Here is a 19,843-nt window from a genome sequence, read left to right as displayed (position 1 = left end):
CAGGGAGGAGAAGGTGGCCATCATGTGTGAGAAGCACTCCGCTCTGATGCGTCCCGTGGTGTTCGCTCTGGACCACGTGAGGAGCATCACCACGACGCCCGCCGAGACCCCCCACGAGACCTGGTTCCAGCAGACCTACGGGGACGCCATCACCTCGGCCCTGGAGAGACTGAAGAGCCCTCACAACCCGGCCAACCCGGCCAGCAGCTGGGTCCCGTTCAAACAGGTAGGACCAGGACCGTGGGGGGGGTTTGATGTTTCTATGTTAAAGGGAGATGTTTCTATGTTAAAGGGAGATGTTTTTATGTTATGGAGATGTTTCTATGTTAAATGGAGATGTTTCTATGTTAAATGGAGATGTTTCTATGTTAAATAGAGATGTTTCTATGTTAAAGGCAGATGTTTCTATGTTAAATAGAGATGTTTCTATGCTAAAGGGAGATGTTTCTATGCTAAAGGCAGATGTTTCTATGTTAAATGGAGATGTTTCTATGTTAAATGGAGATGTTTCTATGTTAAATGGAGATGTTTCTATGTTAAATGGAGATGTTTCTATGCTAAAGGCAGATGTTTCTATGTTAAATGGAGATGTTTCTATGTTAAAGGGAGATGTTTCTATGCTAAAGGGAGATGTTTCTATGCTAAAGGCAGATGTTTCTATGTTAAATGGAGATGTTTCTATGTTAAAGGCAGATGTTTATATGTTAAAAGGGAGATGTTTCTATGTTATGGAGATGTTTCTATGCTAAAGGCAGATGTTTCTATGTTAAATGGAGATGTTTCTATGTTAAAGGCAGATGTTTCTATGTTAAAGGAGATGTTTCTATGTTAAAGGGAGATGTTTCTATGTTAAAGGGAGATGTTTCTATGTTAAAAGGCAGATGTTTCTATGTTAAATAGAGATGTTTCTATGCTAAATGGAGATGTTTCTATGTTAAAGGCAGATGTTTCTATGTTAAATGGAGATGTTTCTATGTTAAATGGAGATGTTTCTATGTTAAATGGAGATGTTTCTATGTTAAATGGAGATGTTTCTATGCTAAAGGCAGATGTTTCTATGTTAAATGGAGATGTTTCTATGTTAAATGGAGATGTTTCTATGTTAAAGGGAGATGTTTCTATGCTAAAGGCAGATGTTTCTATGTTAAATGGAGATGTTTCTATGTTAAAGGCAGATGTTTATATGTTAAAAGGGAGATGTTTCTATGTTATGGAGATGTTTCTATGCTAAAGGCAGATGTTTCTATGTTAAATGGAGATGTTTCTATGTTAAAGGCAGATGTTTCTATGTTAAAGGGAGATGTTTCTATGTTAAAGGGAGATGTTTCTATGTTAAATGGAGATGTTTCTATGCTAAAGGCAGATGTTTCTATGTTAAATGGAGATGTTTCTATGTTAAAGGCAGATGTTTCTATGTTAAAGGCAGATGTTTCTATGTTAAAGGGAGATGTTTCTATGTTAAAGGGAGATGTTTCTATGTTAAATGGCAGATGTTTCTATGTTATGGAGATGTTTCTATGTTATGGAGATGTTTCTATGTTAAAGGGAGATGTTTCTATGTTAAAGGGAGATGTTTCTATGTTATGGAGATGTTTCTATGTTAAATGGAGATGTTTATATGTTAAATGGAGATGTTTCTATGTTAAATAGAGATGTTTCTATGCTAAAGGCAGATGTTTCTATGTTAAATGGAGATGTTTCTATGTTAAATGGAGATGTTTCTATGTTAAAGGGAGATGTTTCTATGCTAAAGGGAGATGTTTCTATGCTAAAGGCAGATGTTTCTATGTTAAATGGAGATGTTTCTATGTTAAATGGAGATGTTTCTATGTTAAAGGCAGATGTTTCTATGTTAAAAGGGAGATGTTTCTATGTTATGGAGATGTTTCTATGTTAAAAGGCAGATGTTTCTATGTTAAATGGAGATGTTTCTATGTTAAATGGAGATGTTTCTATGTTAAAGGGAGATGTTTCTATGTTAAAGGGAGATGTTTCTATGTTAAAAGGGAGATGTTTCTATGTTATGGAGATGTTTCTATGTTAAAAGGCAGATGTTTCTATGTTAAATGGAGATGTTTCTATGTTAAAGGGAGATGTTTCTATGTTAAAGGGAGATGTTTCTATGTTAAATGGAGATGTTTCTATGTTAAAGGGAGATGTTTCTATGTGAAAGGGAGATGTTTCTATGTGAAGGGGAGATGTTTCTATGTGAAAGGGAGATGTTTCTATGTTAAAGGGAGATGTTTCTATGTGAAAGGGAGATGTTTCTATGTTAAAGGGAGATGTTTCTATGTTAAAGGGAGATGTTTCTATGTTAAAGGGAGATGTTTCTATGTTAAAGGGAGATGTTTCTATGTTAAAGGGAGATGTTTCTATGTTAAATGGAGATGTTTCTATGTTAAAGGGAGATGTTTCTATGTTAAAGGGAGATGTTTCTATGTTAAATGGAGATGTTTCTATGTGAAAGGGAGATGTTTCTATGTTAAATGGAGATGTTTCTATGTTAAATGGAGATGTTTCTATGTTAAAGGGAGATGTTTCTATGTTAAAGGGAGATGTTTCTATGTTAAAGGGAGATGTTTCTATGTTAAAGGGAGATGTTTCTATGTGAAATGGATATGTTTCTATGTGAAAGGGAGATGTTTCTATGTGAAAGGGAGATGTTTCTATGTGAAAGGGAGATGTTTCTATGTTAAAGGGAGATGTTTCTATGTTAAAGGGAGATGTTTCTATGTTAAAGGGAGATGTTTCTATGTTAAAGGGAGATGTTTCTATGTTAAAGGGAGATGTTTCTTTGTTAAAGGGAGATGTTTCTATGTTAAAGGGAGATGTTTCTATGCTAAAGGAAGATGTTTCTATGCTAAAGGCAGATGTTTCTATGTTAAAGGCAGATGTTTCTATGTTAAAGGCAGATGTTTCTATGTTAAAGGGAGATGTTTCTATGTTAAAGGGAGATGTTTCTATGTTAAAGGGAGATGTTTCTATGTTAAAGGGAGATGTTTCTATGTTAAAGGGAGATGTTTCTATGTTATGGAGATGTTTCTATGCTAAATGGAGATGTTTCTATGTTAAAGGGAGATGTTTCTATGTTAAAGGGAGATGTTTCTATGTGAAATGGAGATGTTTCTATGTTAAATGGAGATGTTTCTATGTTAAATGGAGATGTTTCTATGTTAAAGGGAGATGTTTCTAAGTGAAATGGATATGTTTCTATGTGAAAGGGAGATGTTTCTATGTGAAAGGGAGATGTTTCTATGTTAAATGGAGATGTTTCTATGTTAAATGGAGATGTTTCTATGTTAAAAGGGAGATGTTTCTATGTTAAATGGAGATGTTTCTATGTTAAATGGAGATGTTTCTATGTTAAAGGGAGATGTTTCTATGTTAAATGGAGATGTTTCTATGTTATGGAGATGTTTCTATGTTATGGAGATGTTTCTATGTTAAAGGGAGATGTTTCTATGTTAAATGGAGATGTTTCTATGTTAAAGGGAGATGTTTATGTTAAAGGGAGATGTTTCTATGTTAAAGGAGATGTTTCTATGTTAAAGGGAGATGTTTCTATGTTAAAGGGAGATGTTTCTATGTTATGGAGATGTTTCTATGTTAAAGGGAGATGTTTCTATGTTATGGAGATGTTTCTATGTTAAATGGAGATGTTTCTATGTTAAAGGGAGATGTTTCTATGTGAAATGGATATGTTTCTATGTGAAATGGATATGTTTCTATGTGAAAGGGAGATGTTTCTATGTGAAAGGGAGATGTTTCTATGTTAAATGGAGATGTTTCTATGTTAAAAGGGAGATGTTTCTATGTTAAAAGGGAGATGTTTCTATGTTAAATGGAGATGTTTCTATGTTAAAAGGGAGATGTTTCTATGTTAAAGGGAGATGTTTCTATGTTAAATGGCAGATGTTTCTATGTTATGGAGATGTTTCTATGTTAAAGGGAGATGTTTCTATGTTAAATGGAGATGTTTCTATGTTATGGAGATGTTTCTATGTTAAAGGCAGATGTTTCTATGTTAAAGGGAGATGTTTCTATGTTAAAGGGAGATGTTTCTATGTTAAAGGCAGATGTTTCTATGTTAAATGGAGATGTTTCTATGTTAAAGGCAGATGTTTCTATGTTAAATGGAGATGTTTCTATGTTAAATGGCGATGTTTCTATGTTAAATGGAGATGTTTCTATGTTAAAGGGAGATGTTTCTATGTTAAATGGAGATGTTTCTATGTTAAATGGAGATGTTTCTATGTTAAAGGGAGATGTTTCTATGTTAAATGGCAGATGTTTCTATGTTAAAGGGAGATGTTTCTATGTTAAATGGAGATGTTTCTATGTTAAATGGAGATGTTTCTATGTTAAATGGAGATGTTTCTATGTTAAATGGAGATGTTTCTATGTTAAATGGCAGATGTTTCTATGTTCTGATCCTAGATCTGTGTTTAGTTTTAGGGGATTGAAGACCCCTTTAAGATTAGGGTTGGGGGAAGGGAAGCTGATCCTAGATCTGTGTTCAGGGTAAACTTGGTCCGTGTCTGTGTGTGAAGGTGCTTTTTGTTTCTGTGAGTGTCCAATGTATCTGAAACCTTTTTAAAATGTATACCGTACTTTTTTTATTGAAGTGGATTTAAATGAAAGTTTTAAATTGTCTCCTAGATCATGCTGAGTCTCCAGCAGAGGGCTCAGAAGAGGACCAGCTATCTGCTGCGTCTGGACCACATCAGCCCCCGCCTGGCTGCCATGGCGACCACTGAGATGGCGTTGCCGGGCGAGGTGTCGGCAACGGACGCGTTGACCATCCAAAGTGTTGGCAACACCATCACCATCCTGCCGACCAAGACCAAACCCAAGAAACTACACTTCCTGGGCTCCGACGGACGCAACTACCCTTACCTCTTCAAAGGTAGAGACCACACACACACACACACACACACACACACACACACACGATTAACGCAACTACCCTTACCTCTTCAAAGGTAGCGACACACACACACACACACACACATGATTAACGCAACTACCCTTACCTCTTCAAAGGTAGCGACCACACACACACACACACACACACACACACACGATGAACGCAACTAGCCCTACCTCTTCAAAGTGTAGCGACCACACACACACATGATGAACGCAACTACCCTTACCTCTTCAAAGGTAGCGACCACACACACACACACACACACACACACACACACACACACACACACACACACGATTAACGCAACTACCCTTACCTCTTCAAAGGTAGCGACCACACACACACACACACACACACACATGATTAACGCAACTACCCTTACCTCTTCAAAGGTAGCGACACACACACACACACACACACACACACACACACACACACACACACGATGAACGCAACCAGCCCTTACCTCTTCAAAGGTAGCGACCACACACACACACACACACACACACATGATGAACGTAACTTCTTCCTCTTCCAGACAGAACAACCTCCAGGCAGACGACCAGCAGGAATAGAAGTCTGAACCTAATTCTCCTCTCTCCTCCTAACTCTACCTTCTCCCTCCTCCCTCTCCTTTTCTCCTCCTAACTCTACCTCCTTCCTCCTCTCTCTCCCTCCCTCTCCTCTCTCCTGATGAACTCTACCTCCTTCCTCCTCTCTCCCTCCCTCCTCCTCTCTCCTCCTAACTCTACCTCCTTCCTCCTCTCTCCCTCCCTAGCCTCTCCTCTCTTCAACTCTACCTCATTCCTCCTTCTCCCTCCCCTCTCATCTCTCCTCCTAACTCTACCTCCTTCCTCCCTCTCTCTCCCTCCCCCCTCTCCTCTCTCCTCCTAACTCTACCTCCTTCCTCCTCTCTCTCCCTCCCTCTCATCACTCCTCCCAACTCTACCTCCTTCCCCTCCTCTCTCACCCTCCCTCCTCTCTCCTCCTAACTCTACCTCCTTCCTACCTCCTTCCTTCCTCCTCTCTCCTCCTAACTCTACCTCCTTCCTCCTCTCTCTCCCTCCCTCTCCTCTCTCCTCCTAACTCTACCTCCTTCCTCCTCTCTCTCCCTCCTCTCCTCCTAACTCTACCTCCTTCCTCCTCTCTCTCCCTCCCTCCCTCTCTCCTCCTAACTCTACCCCTCCTCCTCCTCTCTCTCCCCTCCCTTCCTCTCCTAACTCTACCTCCCTTCTCCCTCTCCCCTCCCTCTCCTCTCCTCCAACTCTACCTCCTTCCTCCTCTCTCTCCCTCCCTCTCCTCCTAACTCTACCTCCCTTCCTCCCCCTCTCTCTCCCTCCTTCCTCCTCTCTCCTCCCAACTCTCCCTCCTTCCTCCTCTCTCCCTCCCTCTCCCTAACTCTACCTCCTTCCTCCTCTCTCTCCCTCCCTCTCCTCTCTCCTCCTAACTCTACCTCCTTCCTCCTCTCTCTCCCTCCCTCTCCTCCTAACTCTACCTCCTTCCTCCTCTCTCTCCCTCCCTCTCCTCTCTCCTCCTAACTCTACCTCCTTCCTCCTCTCTCTCCCTCCCTCTCCTCTCTCCTCCTAACTCTACCTCCTTCCTCCTCTCTCTCCCTCCCTCTCCTCCTAACTCTACCTCCTTCCTCCTCTCTCTCCCTCCCTCTCCTCTCTCCTCCTAACTCTACCTCCTTCCTCCTCTCTCTCCCTCCCTCTCCTCCTAACTCTACCTCCTTCCTCCTCTCTCCTCTCCCTCCCTCTCCTCTCTCCTCCTAACTCTACCTCCTTCCCTCCTCTCTCCCTCCCCTCTCCTCTCTCCTCCTAACTCTACCTCCTTCCTCCTCTCTCTCCCTCCCTCTCCTCCTAACTCTACCTCCTTCCTCCTCTCTCTCCCTCTCCTCTCTCCTCCTAACTCTACCTCCTTCCTCCTCTCTCTCCCTCCCTCTCCTCTCTCCTCCTAACTCTACCTCCTTCCTCCTCTCTCTCTCTCTCTCTCTCTCTCTCTCGCTCTCTCTGATTTGACCCTCATCTATTCCTCCCTCTCCTTCCTCCTCTCTCTCCCTCTTTCAGGTCTGGAGGACCTCCACCTAGATGAGCGAATCATGCAGTTCCTTTCCATAGTCAACACCATGTTCACCAAGGTAACATCATTGATCGATCATTTAAAATACGAGGCTGGTCCAGCCAGAGACAACACAGAGTACAGGGTATGGGGCCTGTGCTGGTCCAGCCAGAGACAACACAGAGTACAGGGTATGGGTCCTGTGCTGGTCCAGCTAGAGACAAGACAGAGTACAGGGTATGGGTCCTGTGCTGGTCCAGCTAGAGACAACACAGAGTACAGGGTATGGGGCCTGTGCTGGTCCAGCTAGAGACAACACAGAGTACAGGGTATGGGTCCTGTGCTGGTCCAGCTAGAGACAACACAGAGTACAGGGTATGGGGCCTGTGCTGGTCCAGCCAGAGACAACACAGAGTACAGGGTATGGGTCCTGTGCTGGTCCAGCTAGAGACATCAGAGTACAGGGTATGGGGGCCTGTGCTGGTCCAGCCAGAGACAACACAGAGTACAGGGTATGGGGTCCTGTGCTGGTCCAGCCAGAGACAACACAGAGTACAGGGTATGGGGGCCTGTGCTGGTCCAGCCAGAGACAACACAGAGTACAGGGTATGGGGGCCTGTGCTCGTCCAGCCAGAGACAACACAGAGTACAGGGTATGGGGGCCTGTGCTGGTCCAGCCAGAGACAACACAGAGTACAGGGTATGGGGCCTGTGCTAATCCAGCTAGAGACAACACAGAGTACAGGGGGTATGGGGCCTGTGCTGGTCCAGCCAGAGACAACACAGAGTACAGGGTATGGGGGCCTGTGCTCGTCCAGCCAGAGACAACACAGAGTACAGGGGTATGGGGTCCTGTGCTGGTCCAGCTAGAGACAACACAGAGTACAGGGTATGGGGTCCTGTGCTGGTCCAGCCAGAGACAACACAGAGTACAGGGTATGGGGTCCTGTGCTGGTCCAGCCAGAGACAACACAGAGTACAGGGGTATGGGGTCCTGTGCTGGTCCAGCCAGAGACAACACAGAGTACAGGGTATGGGTCCTGTGCTGGTCCAGCCAGAGACAACACAGAGTACAGGGTATGGGTCCTGTGCTGGTCCAGCTAGAGACAACACAGAGTACAGGGTATGGGGGCCTGTGCTGGTCCAGCTAGAGACATCAGAGTACAGGGTATGGGTCCTGTGCTGGTCCAGCTAGAGACAACACAGAGTACAGGGTATGGGGTCCTGTGCTGGTCCAGCTAGAGACAACACAGAGTACAGGGTATGGGGGCCTGTGCTGGTCCAGCCAGAGACAACACAGAGTACAGGGTATGGGGTCCTGTGCTGGTCCAGCTAGAGACAACACAGAGTACAGGGTATGGGTCCTGTGCTGGTCCAGCCAGAGACAACACAGAGTACAGGGTATGGGTCCTGTGCTGGTCCAGCCAGAGACAACACAGAGTACAGGGTATGGGGTCCTGTGCTCGTCCAGCTAGAGACAACACAGAGTACAGGGTATGGGTCCTGTGCTGGTCCAGCCAGAGACAACACAGAGTACAGGGTCCTGTGCTCGTCCAGCCAGAGACAACACAGAGTACAGGGTATGGGGGCCTGTGCTCGTCCAGCCAGAGACAACACAGAGTACAGGGTATGGGGGCCTGTGCTCGTCCAGCCAGAGACAACACAGAGTACAGGGTATGGGGGCCTGTGCTGGTCCAGCCAGAGACAACACAGAGTACAGGGTATGGGTCCTGTGCTGGTCCAGCTAGAGACAACACAGAGTATAGGGTATGGGTCCTGTGCTGGTCCAGCCAGAGACAACACAGAGTACAGGGTATGGGGGCCTGTGCTGGTCCAGCCAGAGACAACACAGAGTACAGGGTATGGGGGCCTGTGCTGGTCCAGCTAGAGACAACACAGAGTACAGGGTATGGGTCCTGTGCTGGTCCAGAATAGAGACAACACAGAGTACAGGGTATGGGTCCTGTGCTGATCCAGCCAGAGACAATACAGAGTACAGGGTATTAAACCTGTGCTGGTCCAGCCAGAGACAACACAGAGTACAGGGTATGGGGTCCTGTGCTGGTCCAGCCAGAGACAACACAGAGTACAGGGTATGGGGCCTGTGCTGGTCCAGCCAGAGACAACACAGAGTACAGGGTATGGGTCCTGTGCTGGTCCAGCTAGAGACAACACAGAGTACAGGGTATGGGGGCTGTGCTGGTCCAGCTAGAGACAACACAGAGTACAGGGTATGGGGTCCTGTGCTGGTCCAGCCAGAGACAACACAGAGTACAGGGTATTGGTCCTGTGCTGGTCCAGCCAGAGACAACACAGAGTACAGTGTATGGGGCCTGTGCTGGTCCAGCCAGAGACGACACAGAGTACAGTGTATGGGGCCTGTGCTGGTCCAGCTAGAGACGACACAGAGTACAGGGTATGGGGCCTGTGCTGGTCCAGCTAGAGACAACACAGAGTACAGGGTATGGGTCCTGTGCTGGTCCAGCCAGAGACAACTACAGAGTACAGGGTATGGGGGCCTGTGCTGGTCCAGCTAGAGACAACACAGAGTACAGGGTATGGGGTCCTGTGCTGGTCCAGCCAGAGACAACACAGAGTACAGGGTATGGGGTCCTGTGCTGGTCCAGCCAGAGACAACACAGAGTACAGGGTATGGGTCCTGTGCTCGTCCAGCTAGAGACAACACAGAGTACAGGGTACGGGTCCTGTGCTGGTCCAGCTAGAGACAACACAGAGTACAGGGTATGGGGTCCTGTGCTGGTCCAGCCAGAGACAACACAGAGTACAGGGTATGGGGCCTGTGCTGGTCCAGCTAGAGACAACACAGAGTACAGGGTATGGGGCCTGTGCTGGTCCAGCTAGAGACAACAGAGTACAGGGTATGGGTCCTGTGCTGGTCCAGCTAGAGACAACACAGAGTACAGGGTATGGGGCCTGTGTAGTTCAACTGTGAAAAAATACACCAAACATTAAAGAAATATATTTTAAAAAGATTTAACAAATAATAGAAGTAGTAAAATAGGTGATTAAACCTGAAGGCTTGTTCCAGTAATATTAACTGCTGCTGGGAAAGACGGGCTGTTTCATGTGGTCGTCGACTGCTGCTGTTGTCTACAGAGCATAACTCTGTTCTCCTCTAGGTGAACCAGCAGGAACGCCCCCATTTCCACGCCCGCCACTACTCCGTCACCCCGCTGGGGACGCAGTCACGACTCATCCAATGGGTGCCACGGCGCCACGCTCTTCGGCCTCTACATTAGCGCTGGCAGCAGAGAGAGGCCGTGCTGCAGGCTCAGAAGGTAATGGTTGTGAGGGTGGAGGTGTGTGTGTGTGTGGGTGATATATTGTAGGAACTTGCTCTGTGAATGTGTAGAGCTCAATTACATTCAACATTGAAACTATGGCAATGCCAGGCACTTTGTTGGGCCTTGAGTTCTGTCTGTACTCATCTCTTCATCACTTTCTGTCTCTCGCTCCTCCCCCAGGCCCAGGATTCGTTCCAGCAGCAGCCCCAGCCCCTCCCTCTGGTTCCACGGCCCAGTGAGCTCTACTACAGCAAGATAGGCCCCGCCCTGAAGGGGTGGGGCTCAGCCTGGGATGTTTAAGCGGCGCGGTGGCCGCTCAGCGTGATGAGGGATGTGCTTAAGGAGCTGATGGCGTCCACGCCCCCTAATCTGCTGGCCAAAGAGCTGTGGTGCTCCTGTACCACGTCTAGCGAGTGGTGGAGGGTCACACAGGTGAGCTGGGGTCAAAGGTCAAACAGGGTTTACTGTCAGTCAGTCAAGGGTTAGAGGTCACACAGGTTGTGTGGCTGCTTCTTCCTCGTATCCTTTCCTTCATCTGCACTGTTTTGAAAACAGCTGATGTGAAAACATGGCTTAACTAAGACTGGATACAGGATCCACTCATAGAGTTGGATAAAGGACTCATCTTTGTAGATCTGTTAATTTCCATACTAAAAGGTCCCTCTATCTTACTCTATGGATTCACCTCTATCGGTCCTCCCCTAGGGCACTGCAGCGCTAGCGGAGCCACCAGAGACTCCGGTTTCATCTCCAGGCTCTGTCGACAGCCGGCCGCGACCGGGAGGTTCATGGGGCGACGCACAATTGGCCTAGCGTCGTCCGGGTTAGGGAGGGCTTGGCCGGTAGGGTTGTCCTTGTCTCATCGCGCACCAGCGACTCCTGTGGCGGGCTGGGTGCAGTGCACGCTGACCAAGGTTGCCAGGTTCACAGTGTTTCCTCCGACACATTGGTGCGGCTGGCTTCCGGGTTGGATGGCGCTGTGTTAAGAAGCAGTACGGCTGGTTGGGTTGGGTTTTGGAGGACGCATGGCTTTCAACCTTCGTCTCTCCCGAGCCCCTACGGGAGTTGTAGCAATGAGACAAGATAGTAATTACTAACAACAATTGGATACCACGAAGTTGGGGGGGTAACATGTAAAAAACAAAAGGTCCTCTATCTTCCTCTATGGATCCACCTGGCTAGGGCTCTCTGACTCGTGCAGATGAAGGAAAGGAAGCCATTTTGGACTAATGCTTGGGAAGTGGAGACGTCAACAAATGTCAAATTAAACCTTTACTGGTGGCTAATTAATGGGAAATGAACGCTCCTCTTCTTCCTCCTCCTCTTCCTCCTGCCACAGTCCTACGCCAGGTCCACTGCTGTGATGTCTATGGTGGGCTACATCATCGGCCTCGGCGACCGTCACCTTGACAACGTGCTGATTGACATGACGACGGGAGAGGTGGTGCACATCGACTACAACGTCTGCTTCGAGAAAGGTAAATAAATAGTTCTATTTTTGAGGTTTGAACGAGCAGCGACCCCCCTGGTTTAGACAGGTTTCACTGTGGATTTCACTGCTGTTTGTCCTGCTGGGGTGTGTGTGTGTGTGTGTGTGTGTGTGTGTGTGTGTGTGTGTGTGTGTGTGTGTGTGTGTGTGTGTGCGTGATGATTCTCTCTGTGTGATGTTTCTCTGTGTGTGTGTGTGATGTTTCTCTCTGTGTGATGTTTCTCTCTGTGTGTGTGTGATGTTTCTCTCTGTGTGTGTGTGATGTTTCTCTCTGTGTGTGTGTGATGTTTCTCTCTGTGTGTGTGTGATGTTTCTCTCTGTGTGTGTGTGATGTTTCTCTCTCTGTGTGTGTGATGTTTCTCTCTCTGTGTGTGTGATGTTTCTCTCTGTGTGTGTGGTCTCCAGGGAAGAGCCTGCGTGTACCAGAGAAAGTGCCGTTCCGTATGACCCACAACATCGAGACGGCCCTGGGAGTCACTGGGGTGGAGGGCATCTTCAGACTGTCCTGTGAACAGGTACTAGCTAGTGGAACAGTCTCCTGTGAACAGGTACTAACTAGTGGAACAGTCTCCTGTGAACAGGTACTAACTAGTGGAACAGTCTCCTGTGAACAGGTACTAACTAGTGGAACAGTCTCCTGTGAACAGGTACTAACTAGTGGAACAGTCTCCTGTGAACAGGTACTAACTAGTGGAACAGTCTCCTGTCAACAGGTACTAGCTAGTGGAACAGTCTCCTGTCAACAGGTACTAACTAGTGGAACAGTCTCCTGTCAACAGGTACTAACTAGTGGAACAGTCTCCTGTGAACAGGTACTAACTAGTGGAACAGTCTCCTGTGAACAGGTACTAACTAGTGGAACAGTCTCCTGTGAACAGGTACTAGCTAGTGGAACAGTCTCCTGTGAACAGGTACTAACTAGTGGAACAGTCTCCTGTGAACAGGTACTAACTAGTGGAACAGTCTCCTGTGAACAGGTACTAACTAGTGGAACAGTCTCTTGTGAACAGGTACTAACTAGTGGAACAGTCTCCTGTGAACAGGTACTAACTAGTGGAACAGTCTCCTGTGAACAGGTACTAACTAGTGGAACAGTCTCCTGTGAACAGGTACTAACTAGTGGAACAGTCTCCTGTGAACAGGTACTAACTAGTGGAACAGTCTCCTGTGAACAGGTACTAACTAGTGGAACAGTCTCCTGTGAACAGGTACTAACTAGTGGAACAGTCTCCTGTGAACAGGTACTAGCTAGTGGAACAGTCTTCAGACTCCTGTGAACAGGTACTAACTAGTGGAACAGTCTCCTGTGAACAGGTACTAACTAGTGGAAAAGTCTCCTGTGAACAGGTACTAGCTAGTGGAACAGTCTCCTGTGAACAGGTACTAACTAGTGGAACAGTCTCCTGTGAACAGGTACTAACTAGTGGAACAGTCTCTAACTGGAACAGTCTCCAGAACAGGTACTAACTAGTGGAACAGTCTCCTGTGAACAGGTACTAACTAGTGGAACAGTCTCCTGTGAACAGGTACTAACTAGTGGAACAGTCTCCTGTGAACAGGTACTAACTAGTGGAACAGTCTCCTGTGAACAGGTACTAACTAGTGGAACAGTCTCCTGTGAACAGGTACTAACTAGTGGAACAGTCTCCTGTGAACAGGTACTAGCTAGTGGAACAGTCTCCTGTGAACAGGTACTAGCTAGTGGAACAGTCTCCTGTGAACAGGTACTAGCTAGTGGAACAGTCTCCTGTGAACAGGTACTAGCTAGTGGAACAGTCTCCTGTGAACAGGTACTAGCTAGTGGAACAGTCTCCTGTGAACAGGTACTAGCTAGTGGAACAGTCTCCTGTGAACAGGTACTAACTAGTGGAACAGAACAGGTACTAACTAGTGGAACAGTCTCCTGTGAACAGGTACTAACTAGTGGAACAGTCTCCTGTGAACAGGTACTGGAACTAGTGGAACAGTCTCCTGTGAACAGGTACTAACTAGTGGAACAGTCTCCTGTGAACAGGTACTAACTAGTGGAACAGTCTTGTGAACAGGTACTAACTAGTGGAACAGTCTCCTGTGAACAGGTACTAACTAGTGGAACAGACTCCTGTGAACAGGTACTAACTAGTGGAACAGACTCCTGTGAACAGGTACTAACTAGTGGAACAGTCTCCTGTGAACAGGTACTAGCTAGTGGAACAGTCTCCTGTGAACAGGTACTAGCTAGTGGAACAGTCTCCTGTCAACAGGTACTAGCTAGTGGAACAGTCTCCTGTGAACAGGTACTAGCTAGTGGAACAGTCTCCTGTGAACAGGTACTAGCTAGTGGAACATTTCGGAGACTCTTCTGCTGTGGTGCCTTGGGTGACATTAAACTCCTTTAAACTTCCTGGCTTTGTCTGCTGTTGATCACCTCAAACTTCACTTACAGCTTCGTTTTGTTTACCTCTAAACATTTCTAAAACGTTCCTGACACATTTAAAGACATTCCTGAAACGTTTTTAAAAAAATGTTAAGTTTCTGAAACATGCAAATCATATTCTAATCTTCTCTTTTCTGATTGGTCAGGTGGTCCAGATGATGCTAACCTCTCCTCTTTGATTGGTCAGGTGGTCCAGATGATGCTAACCTCTCCTCTTTGATTGGTCAGGTGGTCCAGATGATGCTAACCTCTCCTCTTTGATTGGTCAGGTGGTCCAGATGATGCTAACCTCTCCTCTTTGATTGGTCAGGTGGTCCAGATGATGCTAACCTCTCCTCTTTGATTGGTCAGGTGGTCCAGATGATGCTAACCTCTCCTCTTTGATTGGTCAGGTGGTCCAGATGATGCTAACCTCTCCTCTTTGATTGGTCAGGTGGTCCAGATGATGCTAACCGCTCTCCTCTTTTGATTGGGCAGCAGGTCCAGAGAACAAGCAGAGCTTTGAGGGTCAGGTGGTCCAGATGATCACACGCTCCCTCTTTGATTGGTCAGGTGGCTGAGATCAAGGTGTGGGCAGGGGAGACGAGGCACACCAGCTCTCTGGAGGCTGTCTGAAATGACACCTCTGGTGTAGACTGGACGTCCTGGGGGAGGTGGAGCTTCGGGGGGGCCGTTTACGGAGGGGGGCAGCAGGCGGAGAACAATGACCAGAGCAAGAGGGAGATGAGAGAGACATCACTACGCTCCCTCTTCTCTTCCTACGTGGCTGAGATCAAGGTGAGCAGGGGAGACGGAGGCACATCAGCTCTCTGTGTCTGTCTTCAATGACACTCTGTTCCTTCCTAGAGGTACCTCCCTCCTATGTTGTGGATAGAGCACCACATCACCTGTCGTTCCCACTTACCAGATGTTCTGAAATGACCAGGCCACTTCATCTTCCTTCCTTCACTACCTCCTTCCTTCACTACCTCCTTCCTTCACTACCTCCTTCCTTCACTACCTCCTTCCTTCACTACCTCCTTCCTTCTTCACTACCTCCCTCCTTCACTACCTCCCTCCTTCACTACCTCCTTCCTTCCTTCACTACCTCCTCCTTCACTACCTCCTCCTTCACTACCTCCCTCCTTCACTACCTCCTTCCTTCCTTCACTACCTCCCTCCTTCCTTCACTACCTCCTCCTTCCTTCACTACCTCCCTCCTTCACTACCTCCCTCCTTCACTACCTCCTTCCTTCACTACCTCCTTCCTTCACTACCTCCTTCCTTCCTTCACTACCTCCTCCCTCCTTCACTACCTCCCTCCTTCACTACCTACCCCTCCTTCCTTCACTACCTCCCCTCCTTCCTTCACTACCTCCCTCCTTCCTTCACTACCTCCCCTCCTTCCTTCACTACCTCCCTCCTTCCTTCACTACCTCCCTCCTTCCTTCACTACCTCCCTCCTTCCTTCACTACCTCCTTCCTTCCTTCACTACCTCACCCCCTCCCTTTCTCCCTCCTTCACTACCTCCCTCCTTCACTACCTCACCCCTCCCTTTCTCCCTCCTTCACTACCTCCCTCCTTCACTACCTACCTCCTTCCTTCCTTCACTACCTCCCTCCTTCCTTCACTACCTCCCTCCTTCCTTCACTACCTCCCTCCTTCCTTCACTACCTCACCCCCCTTCTCCACCCCCTCCAGGTGAACTGGTTTAAGAACCGTGAGGAGATGTTGGGGGTCCTGCCCCAGGTGGAGGGGGCAGTGGAGGAGTACCTCACCCTGCAGAAGCTGCTCTCTCAGGGGGACAAGATGACAACCAAGATCCTGGAGGAAATGAGCTTCCTGGAGGGGGCTGAGAGCTGCTCAGACCACCTCATACTCACCCTGGAACACAGGTCTGTTACACTCCTGACCTCTAACCCCAGACCACCTCATACTCACCCTGGAACACAGGTCTGTTACACCTTGGGACACAGTTATGTAACCCCTGACCTCTAACCCCAGACCACATCATACTTACCCTGGAACACAGGTCTGTTAAACTCCTGACCTCTAACCCCAGACCACCTCATACTTACCCTGGAACACAGTTATGTAACCCTGACCTCTAACCCCAGACCATCTCATACTCACCCTGGAACACAGTTATGTAACCCTGACCTCTAACCCCAGACCACCTCATACTCACCCTGGATCACAGTTATGTAACCCTGACCTCTAACCCCAGACCACCTCATACTCACCCTGGAACACAGTTATGTAACCCTGACCTCTCACCCCAGACCACCTCATACTCACCCTGGATCACAGTTATGTAACCCTGACCTCTAACCCCAGACCACCTCATACTCACCCTGGAACACAGTTATGTAACCCTGACCTCTAACCCCAGACCACCTCATACTCACCCTGGAACACAGTTATGTAACCCCTGACCTCTAACCCCAGACCACCTCATACTTACCCTGGAACACAGGTCTGTTACACTCCTGACCTCTAACCCCAGACCACCTCATACTTACCCTGGAACACAGGTCTGTTACACTCCTGACCTCTAACCCCAGACCACCTCATACTTACCCTGGAACACAGGTCTGTTACACTCCTGACCTCTAACCCCAGACCATCTCATACTTACCCTGGAACACAGTTATGTAACCTCTGACCTCTTGCAGAGGGAGGTGTTCAGACCCAGGGTTCTGATCAGGAAGTTGGTCACAATGCAACACGGATTAGACACTCTTGAACATGGCCCCCTCTCACTCCGTAGGTACACAGAGCTCTGTATGTGATTTTTCTCCCTCTCCCCCACCAGGTACTCTGAACACACCCAGCTAGCATCTCGTCAGCGTACCGTCCAGGAGTTGATCCAGGGGAAGCAGGGGGACCTGGACCAGTGGGATGTCCCAGTACCAAGCAGCCTTCAGCAGCCTGGAGGCCACACAGCTGGCCAGTCTACTGCAGGACATCAGCAGTCACATAGACCTGGTTAGTGTCTGTAGAGGTGGGAGAGGGGTTCTGTCTGGCCAGTCTACTGCAGGACATCAGCAGTCACATAGACCTGGGTTAGTGTCTGTAGAGGTGGGAGAGGGGTTCTGTCTGGCCAGTCTACTGCAGGACATCAGCGGTCATATAGACCTGTTAGTGTCTGTAGAGGTGGGAGAGGGGGGTGTCTGTTCCAGCTGGCCAGTCTACTGCAGGACATCAGCAGTCATATAGACCTGGGTTAGTGTCTGTAGAGGTGGGAGAGGGGGTTCTGTCTGGCCAGTCTACTGCAGGACATCAGCAGTCACATATACCTGGGTTAGTGTCTGTAGAGGTGGGAGAGGGGGTTCTGTGTCTCCAGCTGACCAGTCTACTGCAGGACATCAGCAGTCATATAGACCTGGGTTAGTGTCTGTAGAGGTGGGAGAGGGGGTTCTGTCTGGCCAGTCTACTGCAGGACATCAGCAGTCACATAGACCTGGGTTAGTGTCTGTAGAGGTGGGAGAGGGGGTTCTGTCTGGCCAGTCTACTGCAGGACATCAGCGGTCATATAGACCTGCTAGTGTCTGTAGAGGTGGAGAGGGGGGTTCTGTCTGGCCAGTCTACTGCAGGACATCAGCAGTCACATAGACCTGATTAATTAACCTTCTATCTCTTCTTCCCTCCCCCAGGTCCTCCCAGCTACGCCCCGGCCACAGCCTCTGCAGAACGCCGCCAGGCCCACCTAATCAGCCAGTGCGAGGGCCTGGAGGCTGAGTTGGGCTCCCGCAGCAGCGCCGTGGGGGCCCTGCGAGGCTGTCTGGAGCAACTGCACAGCTATGCCACTGTGGCTCTGCTGTACCCGCGGGCGTGCTGCTGCGCCACAGGGCCCACCTCTGGAAACAGTGGCTGGAAGAGCTGCTCTGTGACATGACTGTTGACCACTGCCAGCAGATCTCCAGACAGTGAGTTGGAGTGGACACATGCTGGCTTTCTCCTCTCCTCTCTTTCTTGCCATCTTTCCTTCTCATTCCTCATTTTCTCTGTCTGTCTCTCTCCTCTCTCCTCTGTCTCTCTGTCTCTGTCTGTCTCTGTCTGTCTCTGTCTGTCTCTCTCCTCTCTCCTCTGTCTCTGTCTGTCTCTCTCCTCTCTCCTCTGTCTCTGTGTCTGTCTGTCTCTGTCTGTTTCTCTCTCTCCTCTCTCTCTTTTCTCCTCTCTCCTCTCTCCTCTCTCCTCTCTGTCTGTCTCTTGTCTGTCTCTTGTCTGTCTCTCTCCCTCTCCTCTGTCTCTCTCTCCTCTCTCCTCTGTCCGTCTGTCTCTGTCTGTCTCTGTCTGTCTCTGTCGGTCTCTGTCGGTCTCTCTCTCCTCTCTCTCCTGCTCTCTCTCTCGCTCTCTCTCTCTAATATTTTATTATTTTCATTAAATGGACAGTTATTTTATCAATCTGTGCTCTACCTTCCTTCCAAACGCCCCCCCTCCAGGTATGAGGTCCAGTTTGCCCCCAGCCTCCCCTTGCGTCGTGCCAGTTCCTGTCCAGTTGAGTTGGCCCTGCAGCACCAGGCGTCAGAGACCAACACGCGTGTCCTGCGCCAGGCGGAGCGTGTCAGGCCGAGCCACGGTCCACGCGTGTGAAGAACAGCTGCAGGAGATCGAGCGTTGCATCAGTGTGTTCCTCCTAGAGAACCCAGAGCAGGGCTCTCTCAGCCTGGCCACCATCATCTCATCAGCCCTCTGCACCCTCACCAGGTCTGTCTGGCTGGCTGTGTGCTGGGGATAGACGTGGGTGGCTGGGGATAGACGTGGGTGGCTGGCTGTGTGCTGGGGTTAGACGTGGGTGGCTGGGGATAGACGTGGGTGGCTGGGGTTAGACGTGGGTGGCTGGGGATAGACGTGGGTGGCTGGGGATAGACGTGGGTGGCTGGGGATAGACGTGGGTGGCTGGGGTTAGACGTGGGTGGCTGGGGATAGACGTGGGTGGGTGGGGATAGACGTGGGTGGGTGGGGTTAGACGTGGGTGGGTGTGTGCTGGGGATAGACGTGGGTGGCTGGGGATAGACGTGGGTGGCTGTGTGCTGGGGATAGACGTGGGTGTGTGTGTGCTGGGGATAGACGTGGGTGGGTGGGTGTGCTGGGGATAGACGTGGGTGGCTGGCTGTGTGCTGGGGATAGACGTGGGTGGGTGGGGGATAGACGTGGGTGGGTGGGGGATAGACGTGGGTGGCTGGCTGTGCTGGGGTTAGGCGTGGGTGGCTGTGTGCTGGGGATAGACGTGGCTGGCTGTGTGCTGGGGATAGACGTGGGTGGGTTGGTGTGCTGGGGATAGACGTGGGTGGCTGGCGGTGGGTTGGTGTGCTTGGGATAGACGTGGGTGGGGTGGGGGATAGACGTGGGTGGCTGGCTGTGTGCTGGGGATAGACGTGGCTGGCTGTGTGCTGGGGATAGACGTGGCTGGCTGTGTGCTGGGGATAGACGGGGTGTGTGTGTGTGCTGGGGATAGACGTGGGTGTGTGTGCTGGGGATAGACGTGGGGGTGTGTGTGCTGGGGTTAGACGTGGGTGGGTTGGGTGTGCTGGGGATAGACATGGGTGGCTGGCTGTGTGCTGGGGATAGACGTGGGTGGGTGTGTGGATACTTGAGACCAGCCTAGTGGTTGAGGGAGCAACTAGTGTTCCTGATGTCTTGTGGCAGGGTGTGTGTGGTG

At 49.0% G+C, this 19,843-nt stretch overlaps 2 pseudogenes; both read left to right on the top strand.

The window, feature by feature from the left end:
* LOC127930364 (serine/threonine-protein kinase SMG1-like) overlaps positions 1–18,076 on the top strand; it is a 104,805-nt pseudogene extending 86,729 nt beyond the window's left edge.
* A 549-nt stretch (positions 18,077–18,625) lies between these two features.
* LOC118382768 (serine/threonine-protein kinase SMG1-like) overlaps positions 18,626–19,843 on the top strand; it is a 122,342-nt pseudogene continuing 121,124 nt past the window's right edge.

Source organism: Oncorhynchus keta, chromosome 5 (genome assembly GCF_023373465.1).
Source record: "Oncorhynchus keta strain PuntledgeMale-10-30-2019 chromosome 5, Oket_V2, whole genome shotgun sequence".
Taxonomy (NCBI): Eukaryota; Metazoa; Chordata; class Actinopteri; order Salmoniformes; family Salmonidae; genus Oncorhynchus; species Oncorhynchus keta.
This window is presented reverse-complemented; position numbering and strand designations above follow the sequence as displayed.